At 50.1% G+C, this 12926-nt stretch overlaps 1 pseudogene; it reads left to right on the top strand.

Moving 5' to 3' along the window:
- LOC112241272 overlaps positions 1–12926 on the top strand; it is a 70073-nt pseudogene that overhangs the window by 32884 nt on the left and 24263 nt on the right.

The following is a 12926-nucleotide window of genomic DNA, read 5'->3' as shown; positions in this document are numbered from 1 at the left end:
CACTGGCTGTCTGTCCAGTCTTCCACTGGCCTCTCTCTGTCTGTCTGTCCAGTCTTCCACTGGCCTCTGTCTGTATTTGTCTTTCTGAGTCTCCTCTCAGCCTCCGAGGGAGAACCTGGGTCTTATTAACAGGCAGTGGTCTGGGGCCTTTGCCCCCCACCTGCTGTCACCTGCAGTTGTTATGACAATGTGGTTAAACGGACTAAAACTGTTAGCAGGTCATAGTTGGGCCACCCGCCGATGACCTACGGCTTTAAAGATTTTACAGACTAGCCACACTACCTTTTCTGCTAGATGCGATTAGATAAGCCAATAGAAAAAGCTCAGGATTGCCCTAGTCTGTTTTGCCAGCTGTGGAGAACTGTAAGCCAGGGGAGCGATGCTAGGCTGGCCCTTCAATCCCTCACTCATCAGTTATATAGATTATCTTAATCCTATCATGGAACTGTAACAGCAATGTTTGTGATAGCTGTATTGTTACCGTAATGTTTGTGATAGCTGTACTGTTACCGTAATGTTTGTGATAGCTGTACTGTTACCGTAATGTTTGTGATAGCTGTACTGTTACCGTAATGTTTGTGATAGCTGTACTGTTACCGTAATGTTTGTGATAGCTGTACTGTTACCGTAATGTTTGTGATAGCTGTACTGTTACCGTAATGTTTGTGATAGCTGTACTGTAACCGTAAAACAAATTGTCAAAGACTTCAGCCACCCAAGTCTTCGACTGTTCTCTCTTCTACCGGAGCGCCAAGTCTGGGAACAAAAGGCTCCTGAACAGCTTCTACACCAAAGCAATAAAACTGCTTAATAGTTAATCAAATGGCTGCCCGGACTATTTACATTGTTTTGTTGCACATACATTTTTGCACTGGCTGTATGTACGCTCACTGGACTCTACCCACACACTCACACATACTAGACTGACACACACACATTCAGTACCAGTCAAACGTTTGGACACAGCTACTCATTCCAGGGTTTTTCTTTATTTTTACTATTTTCTACCTTGTAAAATAATAGCGAAGACATCAAAACTATGTGCAAAGCTGCCAAGGCAAAGGGTGGCTACTTTGAAAATATAAAATATATTTTGATTTGTTGAACACTTTTTGGTTACTACATGATTCCATATGTGTTATTTCATAGTTTTGATGTCTTCACTATTATTCTACATTGTATAAAATAGTAAAATAAAGAAAACCCCTGGAATGAGTAGCTGTCCAAACTTTAGACTGGTACTGTATTTCTGAATAGGCTAACTGACATAATAAATACTTGTTCCCAGACCACCACAAGCACCCAATCCTGTGTTTGAGGTTTGTTTAGTTCCCCCTTACCAACATACTCCTGACAGCATAGGGTGTTTTAAACATACGGAGCACCATTTTGTCACCCGTAGATATTCATGCTTGACCAAATATACCTGTTAAAACATTGGCCTTGGGTTTATCAAGCTGCCATTTTCTATGGGTCTGTGTACAGACACTGGTGGCATCTGACATTGTCAACAGAGCACAAGTTGGGTCAGGCATTGGTAGAGGGTCCGCTCAAGTGCCCAGAGAAATGCCCCTATCAGAATCACAGGAATCCTAAAGGAGGAACATGGGGCTTGTCTGTATACTGCAGTGTGTATTTATCTGCAACTAATAATAGTTATTATCTTTGAGTTATAATAACTCAACAGAACTTAATGAAAACGTCATGCTATGGTGCCTCGTTTCTTGAGTTAGGTTTGACTACTTGGTTCCTGCAATGGTATGTAGGCTATTGCTAAACTTGTGACAATTTTATATTGTTATTTTGTTTTCTTACACATGACATGTCATCCCAGTTGGTTAAAATGTCATTAGAATCTTTTTACAACCAGAAATGGTTGCGACAATGTAATTTCAACTGGTTTTTCCCACTGGGATGTGTCTTGTTTTGGAGCGATGAGGCTGTGTTTTCACAGGCAGCCCAATTCTAATATTTTGTCAATTTATTGACAAAAGATCTGATTGGTCAAGAAAACAATTAGTGGAAAAATGTAAGAATTGGGCTGCCTGTGTAAACACAGCCTCAGGCCAGGCTATGAGGTAGCTGGTCCTAGCAGTGTGGTCATGTCCCAGTAAGGTTTCTAGTCCTAGTATGTTCCAAGGAGCTGTCAGTCCGTTTTGCCCAGATCAGCCCTGACGTGGCTGCGTCATTGCTAGCCTGGCGATGTGTGACAGCGCATTAGGCCTACTGTTTAACGGGATCATCACCATGGAGTTACCCAGGGTTACCGTGAGCCAGCACTTAGTGACGCTGTAGATGTACAGTACTTCCTGGTTGTCCTTATCCAGCTCACACCCTGACCTGATAAATTACTGGCAGAGGCTGGTGGTTCTCGAAGAAGATTCCCCTGTGAGATATCAACCATAGCTTCGCCTCACAATCCTAGCTACATTGACTAGAAGCAGGGAAAAGGCAAAACTGGCTTTAGCTCAGTGTCTAGTGGAAAACTTCCTCCTACTCTGGCTGGTGGCACCAAGCTGGCTCCTGATATGATGATAATGGTGCCAACAGATGGTCGCCTCGCTTCAGGTCCTTAGAAAACTATGCAGTTATTAGTTTGTTTTTGATGTATTCTTACATTGTTAGCCCAGAAAATCTCAAGTGTTATTACATACAGCCGGGAAGAACTGTTGGATATAAAAGTGATGTCAACTTCCCATCATTACGACCAGGAATACGACTTTCCTGAAGCGGATCCTTTGTTCAGAACTCCACCCTGGACATGCGATCTTATCCCAGAGGCCGACTCAAAACAACGCGGTCGCCGCAGGAGTGTCAGACGGAGCGGCATACTGGTCAGACTCAGAAGGAGAGCACACCATCCACCACTTCCAAGCATATTACTCGCCAATGTCCAATCTCTAGACAACAAGGTGGATGAAATTAGGGCACGAGTTGCCTTCCAAAGAGACATCAGAGATTGTAACATTCTCTGTTTCACAGAAACATGGCTCACTCGGGATACGTTGTCAGAGTTGGTACAGCTACCCGGTTTCTTCACGCGTTGCGCCGACAAACAAATATCTCTCTGGTAAAAAGGAACTCAAGTTATTTTGCTCACCTGACCTTGAATTCCTTACCATCTAATGCCGACCGCATTATCTTCCAAGAGAATTCTCTTCGATTATAGTCACAGCCGTGAATATCCCCCCCAAGCAGATACCTCGTCGGCCCTGAAAGAACTTCACTGGACTCTATGTAAACTGGAAACCATACATCCTGAGGCTGCATTTATTGTAGCTGGGGATTTTAACAAAGCTAACTTAAGATCAATACTCCCTAAATTCTATCAGCATATCGAATGCCCGACACGTGCTGGCAGAATTCTGTATCATTACTACTCAAACTTCCGTGATGCATACAAAGCCCTCCAGCGCCCTTCCTTTGGCAAATCTGACCATGAATATGTTTTGTTGCTCCCAGCCTATAGACAGAAACTAAACGAGGAAACGCCAGTGCTCAGGTCAATACAACGCTGGTCTGACCAATCGGATTCCACGCTTCAAGATTGCTTTCCATCTCGTGGACTGGGATATGTTCCGGATAGCCTCAGACAACAACATCGATGTAGCTATTCCCTCCGCAAGGCAATCAAACAAGCAAAGCGTCAGTATAGAGACAAAGTAGAGTCACAATTCAACGGCTCAAACACGAGACGTATGTGGCAGGGTCCACCGCCAATCACAGATTACAAAACATCTTGCTCCTAGACCAACCACCCGAGCCACTGCCTGTTCACCCCACTATCATCCAGAAAGCGAGGTCAGTACAGGTGCATCAAAGCTGGGACCGAGAGACTGAAAAACAGCTTCTATCACAAGGCCACCAGACTGTTAAACAGCCACCACTAACATAGAGAGGCTGCTGCCAACATACAGACTCACATTTCTGGCCACTCAAATTAAATGGACTTAATTAAGGTATCACTAGACACTTTAAATAACCCCACTTTAACAATATTTACATATCCTATATTACTCATCTCATATGTATATACTATATTCTATACCATCTACTGCATCATGTCTATGCCGCAGGCCATCGCTCATCCATATATTTACATGTACATATTCTATTCATCCCTTTACATTTGTCTAATTGTGTGTGTATAAGGTAGTTAAGGTGAATTTGTTAGATATTACTGCATAGTCGGAACTAGAAGCACCAGCATTTTGCTACACTAACGTTAACATCTGCTAACCATGTGTATGTGACCAATAATATTTTATTTGATCAGTATTGGTACATGGGTCACTTGGCAATGTGACACACACGAACGAGACTGCTGTATTTTAGCTTTGGCGTCTTGTGTTTCTGCCGTCTCAGCTTTATCAAGATACGACTGACTAGAAATGTAATTGTGCTTGAAGGCATGTTTGGACTCGATCCCCTTCTCAAATAGTCAGTTCAAACGGGGTTATGTGGAGTCAGTGTATTAGTGTAGCTAACCACTTTGTGTTTCTCTCCTTCCAGGGCTCCAGAGATCATCCTGGGCCTGCCCTTCTGTGAAGCTATCGACATGTGGTCCCTGGGCTGTGTGATTGCTGAGCTCTTCCTGGGCTGGCCCCTCTACCCAGGGGCCCTGGAGTACGACCAGGTAAAGAAGTGTATTGTTACATTACTATACACCCTCCTCTGAGGCTCACTGGTCCAGATCTTAAGAACTGTAGACCTCCTCCCTCGTCTTCCTTTTTCCTCCTGCTATTCCCTTCACATCTTCTCATTCGCTCCTCCTTGAAGTTCCGTTATCTCCTCCTCCTCCTTGAAGTTCCTTTATCTCCTCTTCCTCCTTGAAGTTCCTTTATCTCCTCCTCCCCTTTTTCTTCCCACTCGCTCACACACTCTCTTTTTAGTCTACTGTCCTCCTCCATCTCCTCCCCTCCACTTTCCTCTGGCATTTGTTCTCCTCTCTAGCTGAGTGAAGTCTGTCTAGCCCCTCCTACTGTACTCTAACAGTGTGCGTTGATGCTATGAGGTGATTGCTTGTATTAGGACATGGACTCAGACCTCCCACTCCTCCGTAGCCCTGTTATTAATGCTTTACTCCTGCTGGGTTCTCAGGATGATCAGGGAGGCACTGGAAATGAGGAATGGAAGGGAGAGGAGAGGGGAGGAGAAGGAGAAGGAGATAAAGGATAATATACTGTACTGGGACTGCTTGAGGCAGCAGGGGTGGAAAGGAGGGGGAGATTTAGAAAGGGAGAGCGAGTTTGGAAGAGGAAATATTGATGAAGAAATAAATTAACATAGTGTGTGGGAATGAATTGAGAGGGTAGAGAGGAGTGAGAGACGGAGGAGGGGAGTGACAGGCAGCGACAGGCCCAGATTAGTGCCGTATTTCCTGGCCACCTCCGGCGGGGGAGGGCTCCCCTGTGGATGTGCCAGTGGCAGGGCGGAGGTGTGCATGGTCTCTCCCAATGACTGATGGGATAGCAGGCTGGAGGTGATGGATCCCCCCCAGCAGAGCCCTGAACAGCAGCTGCCCAGAGTTAAATGAATCTGGGGCTTACGTTGACCGGCTTTCCCCCCGCCCTGGAGACCCATCCACAGCAAGCCTTTCAGTCCAGCCCCAACCTTTCCTATACATTACCCTGCAGTACACCCCCGAAGCCCCCTCTGCAGATGGACTGTGTCCTCGCCAAAGTATTTTTACTTCCCAGCATCATTTTTCATGCCTTCCGCTCCGGCCCAGAGGCAGGAGGGATAACTCAACACCTCCCGAAGAGATTTGACTTGAGCACGGCAGCACTAAATGTAATTCATCTGTTTTTATAGGGGCAGATCACAATGTCCCAAAGCCGCATTACACAGACAGAACCTTGGTGGAGCCTCCTCTGAGGGAGTGAACCAACGACAGGCCTGACCGCTGGTGCCGGAGGCCTGACCGCTGGTGCCGGAGGCCTGACCGCTGGTGCCGGAGGCCTGACCGCTGGTGCCAGCGGAAAGCCTCTCAAAGAGATTAGAGGAAAGAAGGAGATACGGAGTGTGAAGCCAAGGAGCAGGGAGGAGATACGGAGTGTGAAGCCAAGGAGCAGGGAGGAGATACGGAGTGTGAAGCCAAGGAGCAGGGAGGAGATACGGAGTGTGAAGCCAAGGAGCAGGGAGGAGATACGGAGTGTGAAGCCAAGGAGCAGGGAGGAGATACGGAGTGTGAAGCCAAGGAGCAGGGAGGAGATACGGAGTGTGAAGCCAAGGAGCAGGGAGGAGATACGGAGTGTGAAGCCAAGGAGCAGGGAGGAGAAACGGAGTGTGAAGCCAAGGAGCAGGGAGGATATACGGAGTGTGAAGCCAAGGAGCAGGGAGGAGATACGGAGTGTGAAGCCAAGGAGCAGGGAGGAGATACGGAGTGTGAAGCCAAGGAGCAGGGAGGAGATGGAGTGTGAAGCCAAGGAGCAGGGAGGATATACGGAGTGTGAAGCCAAGGAGCAGGGAGGAGATACGGAGTGTGAAGCCAAGGAGCAGGGAGGAGATACGGAGTGTGAAGCCAAGGAGCAGGGAGGAGATACGGAGTGTGAAGCCAAGGAACAGGGAGGAGATACGGAGTGTGAAGCCAAGGAACAGGGAGGAGATACGGAGTGTGAAGCCAAGGAGCAGGGAGGATATACGGAGTGTGAAGCCAAGGAACAGGGAGGAGATACGGAGTGTGAAGCCAAGGAACAGGGAGGAGATATGGAGTGTGAAGCCAAGGAGCAGGGAGGAGATACGGAGTGTGAAGCCAAGGAGCAGGGAGGAGATACACAGAAAAATGATAAAGGGAGAGCACTAAATAAGAGAGGATTGAAAAAGGGGATTCATGTTGGGAGTAGTTGGCTCTGATTATAGAGTTCTAATTAGATTTCTTCATCGTTGTAGCACTATACCATGATGTTACGAACGCCACTGACCTACCGCTGTTACGAACGCCACTGACCTACCGCTGTTACGAACGCCACTGACCTACCGCTGTTACGAACGCCACTGACCTACCGCTGTTACGAACGCCGCTGACCTACCGCTGTTACGAACGCCGCTGACCTACCGCTGTTACGAACGCCGCTGACCTACCGCTGTTACGAACGCCGCTGACCTACCGCTGTTACTGACCTACCGCTGTTACGAACGCCGCTGACCTACCGCTGTTACGACGCGCCGCTGACCTACCGCTGTTACGACAGCCGCTGACCTACCGCTGTTACGACAGCCGCTGACCTACCGCTGACCCGCTGACCTACCGCTGTTACGACAGCCGCTGACCTACCGCTGTTACGACAGCCGCTGACCTACCGCTGTTACGACAGCCGCTGACCTACCGCTGTTACGACAGCCGCTGACCTACCGCTGTTACGACAGCCGCTGACCTACCGCTGTTACGAACGCCGCTGACCTACCGCTGTTCCGACAGCCGCTGACCTACCGCTGTTACGACAGCCGCTGACCTACCGCTACGGTACTACCGCCGCTGACCTACCGCTACGGTACTACCGCCGCTGACCTACCGCTACGGTACTACCACCGCTGACCTACAGTCTCTCTCTCTCCGGCCAGCTATCTTCTAGTGTACGCCCCTCAGTCAGTTATCATGCCCATGCCCTGTGGGCGTTCACATGGACATTAACAGGTGTACTTTAATCTATGCCCTTCGACACTAACCCCCCCTCCCCTCCCAGGGTGTAGGGTGTCACCATGGGTCCCGGGGGCAAGATGACTGGAGCCAAAGGGGCTGCTGTCACCCCTCACTCCCAGCATGGGGTCTAGTTCCATCCCACACAGCAGAATGTATTTATAACCCTACTCCTTGCCTCTTCTTCCTTCTCTCACCTCTCAGCCACGTCGAATCTTCTTTCAACATTTGGGCAATGTTTCAACAACCGTGATATATATGGCGCTATAGGATAGGGCCTTGGTAGTGTCCCCAATCAGCTCCCTCTTTCTCTCTCTCCCTCTTTCTCTCTATACCTCTCTCTATCTCTCTCTCTCTCTACCCCTCTCCCTTTCTCTCTCTACCTCTCTCCCTCTTTCTCTCTATACCTCTCTACCTCTCTCTCCCTCTCTACCCCTCTCCCTCTTTCTCTCTCTACCTCTCTCTCTCTACCTCTTTCTCTCTCTACCCCTCTCTCTCTCTCTACCCCTCTCTCTCTCTTTCTCCCTCTACCTCTCTCTCCCTCTTTCTCTCTCTACCTCTCTACCTCTCTACCTCTCTCTCTGTCTGTGTGTTGTACTGCAGGGATGGTTTTGTATGGTGGGTTGTTTTCGTCCTAGGAAGGCTGCAGTGAAACACCTTCCAGGAAAATACGTTTTTCCCTTCAGAGAGGAATTCTTCTCACTCGCACGCACACATGCACTCGCACGGACACATGCACTCGCACGGACACATGCACTCGCACGCACACATGCACTCGCACGTACACATGCGCACGCACACACACACATGCACTCGCACGCACACATGCACGTACACGCACACACTCGCACGCACACATGCACGTACACGCGCACGTACACGTGCACTCGCACACGTGCACACGTACATGTGCACGTGCACTCGCACGTACACACGTGCACTCGCACGTACACTCGCACTCGCACGTACACATGCACTTGCACTCGCACGTACACATGCACTCGCACGTGCACATGCACTCATGCACTCGCTTACGCACTCGCTTACGCACACACTCATATACACACACATGCACTCACATTCAGTCGTGGCCAAAAGTTTTGATAATGACACATTAATTTTCACAAAAGTCTGCTGCCTCAGTTTGTATGATGGCAATTTGCATATACTCCAGAATGTTATGAAGAGTGATCAGATGAATTGCAATTAATTGCAAAGTTCCTCTTTGCCATGCAAATGAACTGAATCCCAAAGAAACATTTCCACTGCATTTCAGCCCTGCCACAAAAGGACCAGCTGACATCATGTCAGTGATTCTCTCGTTAACACAGGCGTGAGTGTTGACGAGGACAAGGCTGGAGATCACTCTGTCATGCTGATTGTGTTCGAATAACAGACTGGAAGCTTCAAAAGGAGGGTGGTGTTTTGAATCATTGTTCTTCCTCTGTCAACCACCTGCAAGGAAACACGTGCCGTCATCATTGCTTTTCACAAAAAGGGCTTCACAGGCAAGTTTATTGCTGCCAGTAAGATTGCACCTAAATCAACCATTTATCACTTCATCAAGAACTAAAAGGAGAGCGGTTCAATTGTTGTGAAGAAGGCTTCAGGGCGCCCAAGAAAGTCCAGCAAGCGCCAGGACCGTCTCCTAAAGTTGATTCAGCTGCGGGATCGGGGTACCACCAGTACAGAGCTTGCTCAGGAATGCCAGCAGGCAGGTGTGAGTGCATCCGCACGCACAGTGAGGCAAAGACTTTTGGAGGATGGACTGGTGTCAAGAAGGGCAGCAAAGAAGCCACTTCTCTTCAAAAAAAAACATCAGGGACAGACTGATATCCTGCAAAAGGTACAGGAATTGGACTGCTGAGGACTGGGGTAAAGTCATTTTCTCTGAATCCCCTTTCCCATTGTTTGGGACATCCGGAAAAAGCTTGTCCGGAGAAGACAAGGTGATCGCTACCATCAGTCCTGTGTCATGCCAACAGTAAAGCATCCTGAGACCATTCATGTGTGGGGTTGCTTCTCAGCCAAGGGAGTGGGCTCACTCACAATTTTGCCCAAGAACACAGCCATGAATAAAGAATGGTACCCACAAATTCTGACAAACTCCAAGCATAGATTATGCAAGAATGGGCTGGCATCAGTCAGGATGTGGCCCAGAAGTTAATTGACAGCATGCCAGTGTGGATTGCAGAGGCCTTGAAAAAGAAGGGTCAACACTGCTAATATTGTCTTTGCATCATCTTCATGTAATGGTCAATAAAAGCCTTTGACACTTATGAAATGTTTGTAATTATACTTCAGTATTCCATAGTAACATCTGACAAAAATATCTAAAGACACTGAAGCAGCAAACTTTGTGAAAAATAAGATTTGTCATTCTCAACTTTTGGCCACGACTGCATGCACTCGCACACACATGCACTCGCATACACACGCACTCGCATACGTAGGCACGCAGGTAGGTATACACACACTCACACAATCTTCAGGCCAATGTGGTAGAGGAGGGAGGTGAGAGGCGGAGAGTGCAATAGACACACGAGGAGGGCGTGCAATAGAGAGATGAGGAGGGCGTGCAATAGAGGGATGAGGAGGAGGGCATGCAATAGAGAGATGAGGAGGAGGGCGTGCAATAGAGAGATGAGGAGGAGGGCGTGCAATAGAGAGATGAGGAGGGCGTGCAGAGATGAGGAGGGAGGGATGAGGAGGGCGTGCAATAGAGGGATGAGGAGGGGAGTGCAATAGAGAGATGAGGAGGGGGGGATGAGGAGGAGGGTGTGCAATAGAGGGATGAGGAGGGAGGGGGTGTGCAATAGTGAGGAGGAGGGTGTGCAATAGAGGGATGAGGAGGAGGGTGTGCAATAGAGGGAGAGGAGGAGGGCGTGAGGGGAGGGGAGGAGGAGGAGGGGGCGTGCAATAGAGAGAGAGGAGGGGGCGTGCAATAGAGAGATGAGGAGGAGGGCGTGCAATAGAGAGATGAGGAGGAGGAGGGCAATAGAGAGATGAGGAGGAGGGTGTGCAATAGAGGGAGAGGAGGAGGGCGTGAGAGAGATGAGGAGGGACGTGCAATAGAGAGATGAGGAGGAGGGCGTGCAGAGAGGGCGTGCATGAGGAGGGAGGGCGTGTAATAGAGATGATGGAGAGAGAGGGCGTGCAATAGAGGAGGGGAGGAGGGCGTGCAATAGAGAGATGAGGAGGAGGGCGTGCAATAGAGGGATGAGGAGGAGGAGGGGTGCAATAGAGGGATGAGGAGGAGGGCGTGCAATAGAGAGATGAGGAGAGAGGAGGGGCGTGCAATAGAGAGATGAGGAGGAGGGCGTGCAATAGAGAGATGAGGAGGAGGGCGTGCAATGAGAGAGAGGGGGCGTGAGGAGGAGAGGAGGAGGAGGGTGTGCAATAGAGAGATGATGAGGAGGAGGAGGATGAGGAGGGTGCGTGCAATAGAGAGATGAGGAGGAGAGGCGTGTAATAGAGAGATGAGGAGGAGGGCGTGCAATAGAGAGATGAGGAGGAGGGCGTGCAATAGAGAGATGAGGAGGCAATAGAGGGGTGCAATAGAGGGATGAGAGGGAGGGCGTGCAATAGAGGGATGAGGAGGAGGGAGGAGGAGGGTGCAATAGGGCGTGCAATGAGAGGGATGAGGAGGAGGAGGGCGTGCAAGAGAGAGAGATGAGGAGGGAGGAGGGCGTGCAATAGAGTAATAGAGAGATGAGGAGGGAGGGCGTGCAATAGAGAGATGAGGAGGAGGGTGCAATAGAGAGATGAGAGGCGTGCAATAGAGAGATGAGGAGGAGGGCGTGCAATAGAGAGATGAGGAGGAGGGCGTGCAATAGAGAGATGAGGAGAGAGGGCGTGCAATAGAGAGAGAGGAGGATGGGCGTGCAATAGAGATGAGGGAGAGAGGGATGAGGAGGAGGGCGTGCAATAGAGATGAGAGGGATGAGAGGAGGAGGGCGTGCAATAGAGGGATGAGGAGGAGGGCGTGCAATAGAGGGATGAGGAGGAGGGCGCGTGCAATAGAGGGAGGGAGGGGGCGTGCAATAGAGGGATGAGGAGGAGGGCGTGCAATAGAGGGATGAGGAGGAGGGCGCGCATGAGGGATGAGGAGGAGGGCGCGCAGAGGGATGAGGAGGGATGAGGAGAGGAGGAGGGCGCAATAGAGGGATGAGGAGGAGGGAGGAGCGCGCGCAATAGAGGGATGAGGAGGAGGGCGCGCAATAGAGGGATGAGGAGGAGGGCGCGCAATAGGGGATGAGGAGGGCGCGCAATAGAGGGATGAGGAGGAGGGCGCGCAATAGAGGGATGAGGAGGAGGGGCAATAGAGGGATGAGGAGGAGGGCGCGCAATAGAGGGATGAGGAGGAGGGCAATAGGGGATGAGGAGGAGGAGGGGCGTGCAATAGAGGGATGAGGAGGAGGGCGTGCAATAGAGGGATGAGGAGGAGGGATGAGGAGGAGGGCGCAATAGAGGGATGAGGAGGGGAGGAGGGCGCGCAATAGAGGGATGGGATGGAGGGCGCGCAAGAGGGATGAGGAGGAGGAGGGCGCGCAATAGAGGGATGAGGAGGAGGGCGCGCAATAGAGGGATGAGGAGGAGGGCGCGCAATAGAGGGATGAGGAGGAGGGCGCGCAATAGAGGGATGAGGAGGAGGGCGCGAGGGGATGAGGAGGAGGGCGCGCAGAGGGATGAGGAGGAGGGCGCGCAATAGAGGGATGAGGAGGAGGGCGCGCAATAGAGGGATGAGGAGGAGGGCGCGCAATAGAGGGATGAGGAGGAGGGCGCGCAATAGAGGGATGAGGAGGAGGGCGTGTAATAGAGAGATGAGGAGGAGGGCGTGGAATAGAGAGATGAGGAGGAGGGCGTGCAATAGAGGGAGAGGAGGAGGGCGTGCAATAGAGGGAGTGTGAGAAAGAGAGAGGGTGTGACACTGAGGCAGCAGTGTTTTATGAAGAGCTGTTTTAAGCCACAGTGGGTGAGGTGTACTGCTGCAGACACTACATGTTAATGTCAAGTCTTCATAGGAAGATGGTAACACCATGATGTCAGCACGAGGAATGGCAATAAGACCACTCCTTCGTCTCTGCTCTACCACCATCCCTCCCTCCCACACATGTACATACACGCACATCAACTACACACACACTTGGGCACGCTCCAATAAAAACATGTATCCCGGGAGTGAACCTGGGTACACATCCTGTTTTTCTTCATTTCTCAGGCATTTGTCTCAGATGTTCTGACATATTTCATCCCTTCTCCATTACCAAGTCAGACTTGACATACA

Source organism: Oncorhynchus tshawytscha, unplaced genomic scaffold (assembly GCF_018296145.1).
Source record: "Oncorhynchus tshawytscha isolate Ot180627B unplaced genomic scaffold, Otsh_v2.0 Un_scaffold_18560_pilon_pilon, whole genome shotgun sequence".
Classification (NCBI taxonomy): Eukaryota; Metazoa; Chordata; class Actinopteri; order Salmoniformes; family Salmonidae; genus Oncorhynchus; species Oncorhynchus tshawytscha.
This window is presented reverse-complemented; position numbering and strand designations above follow the sequence as displayed.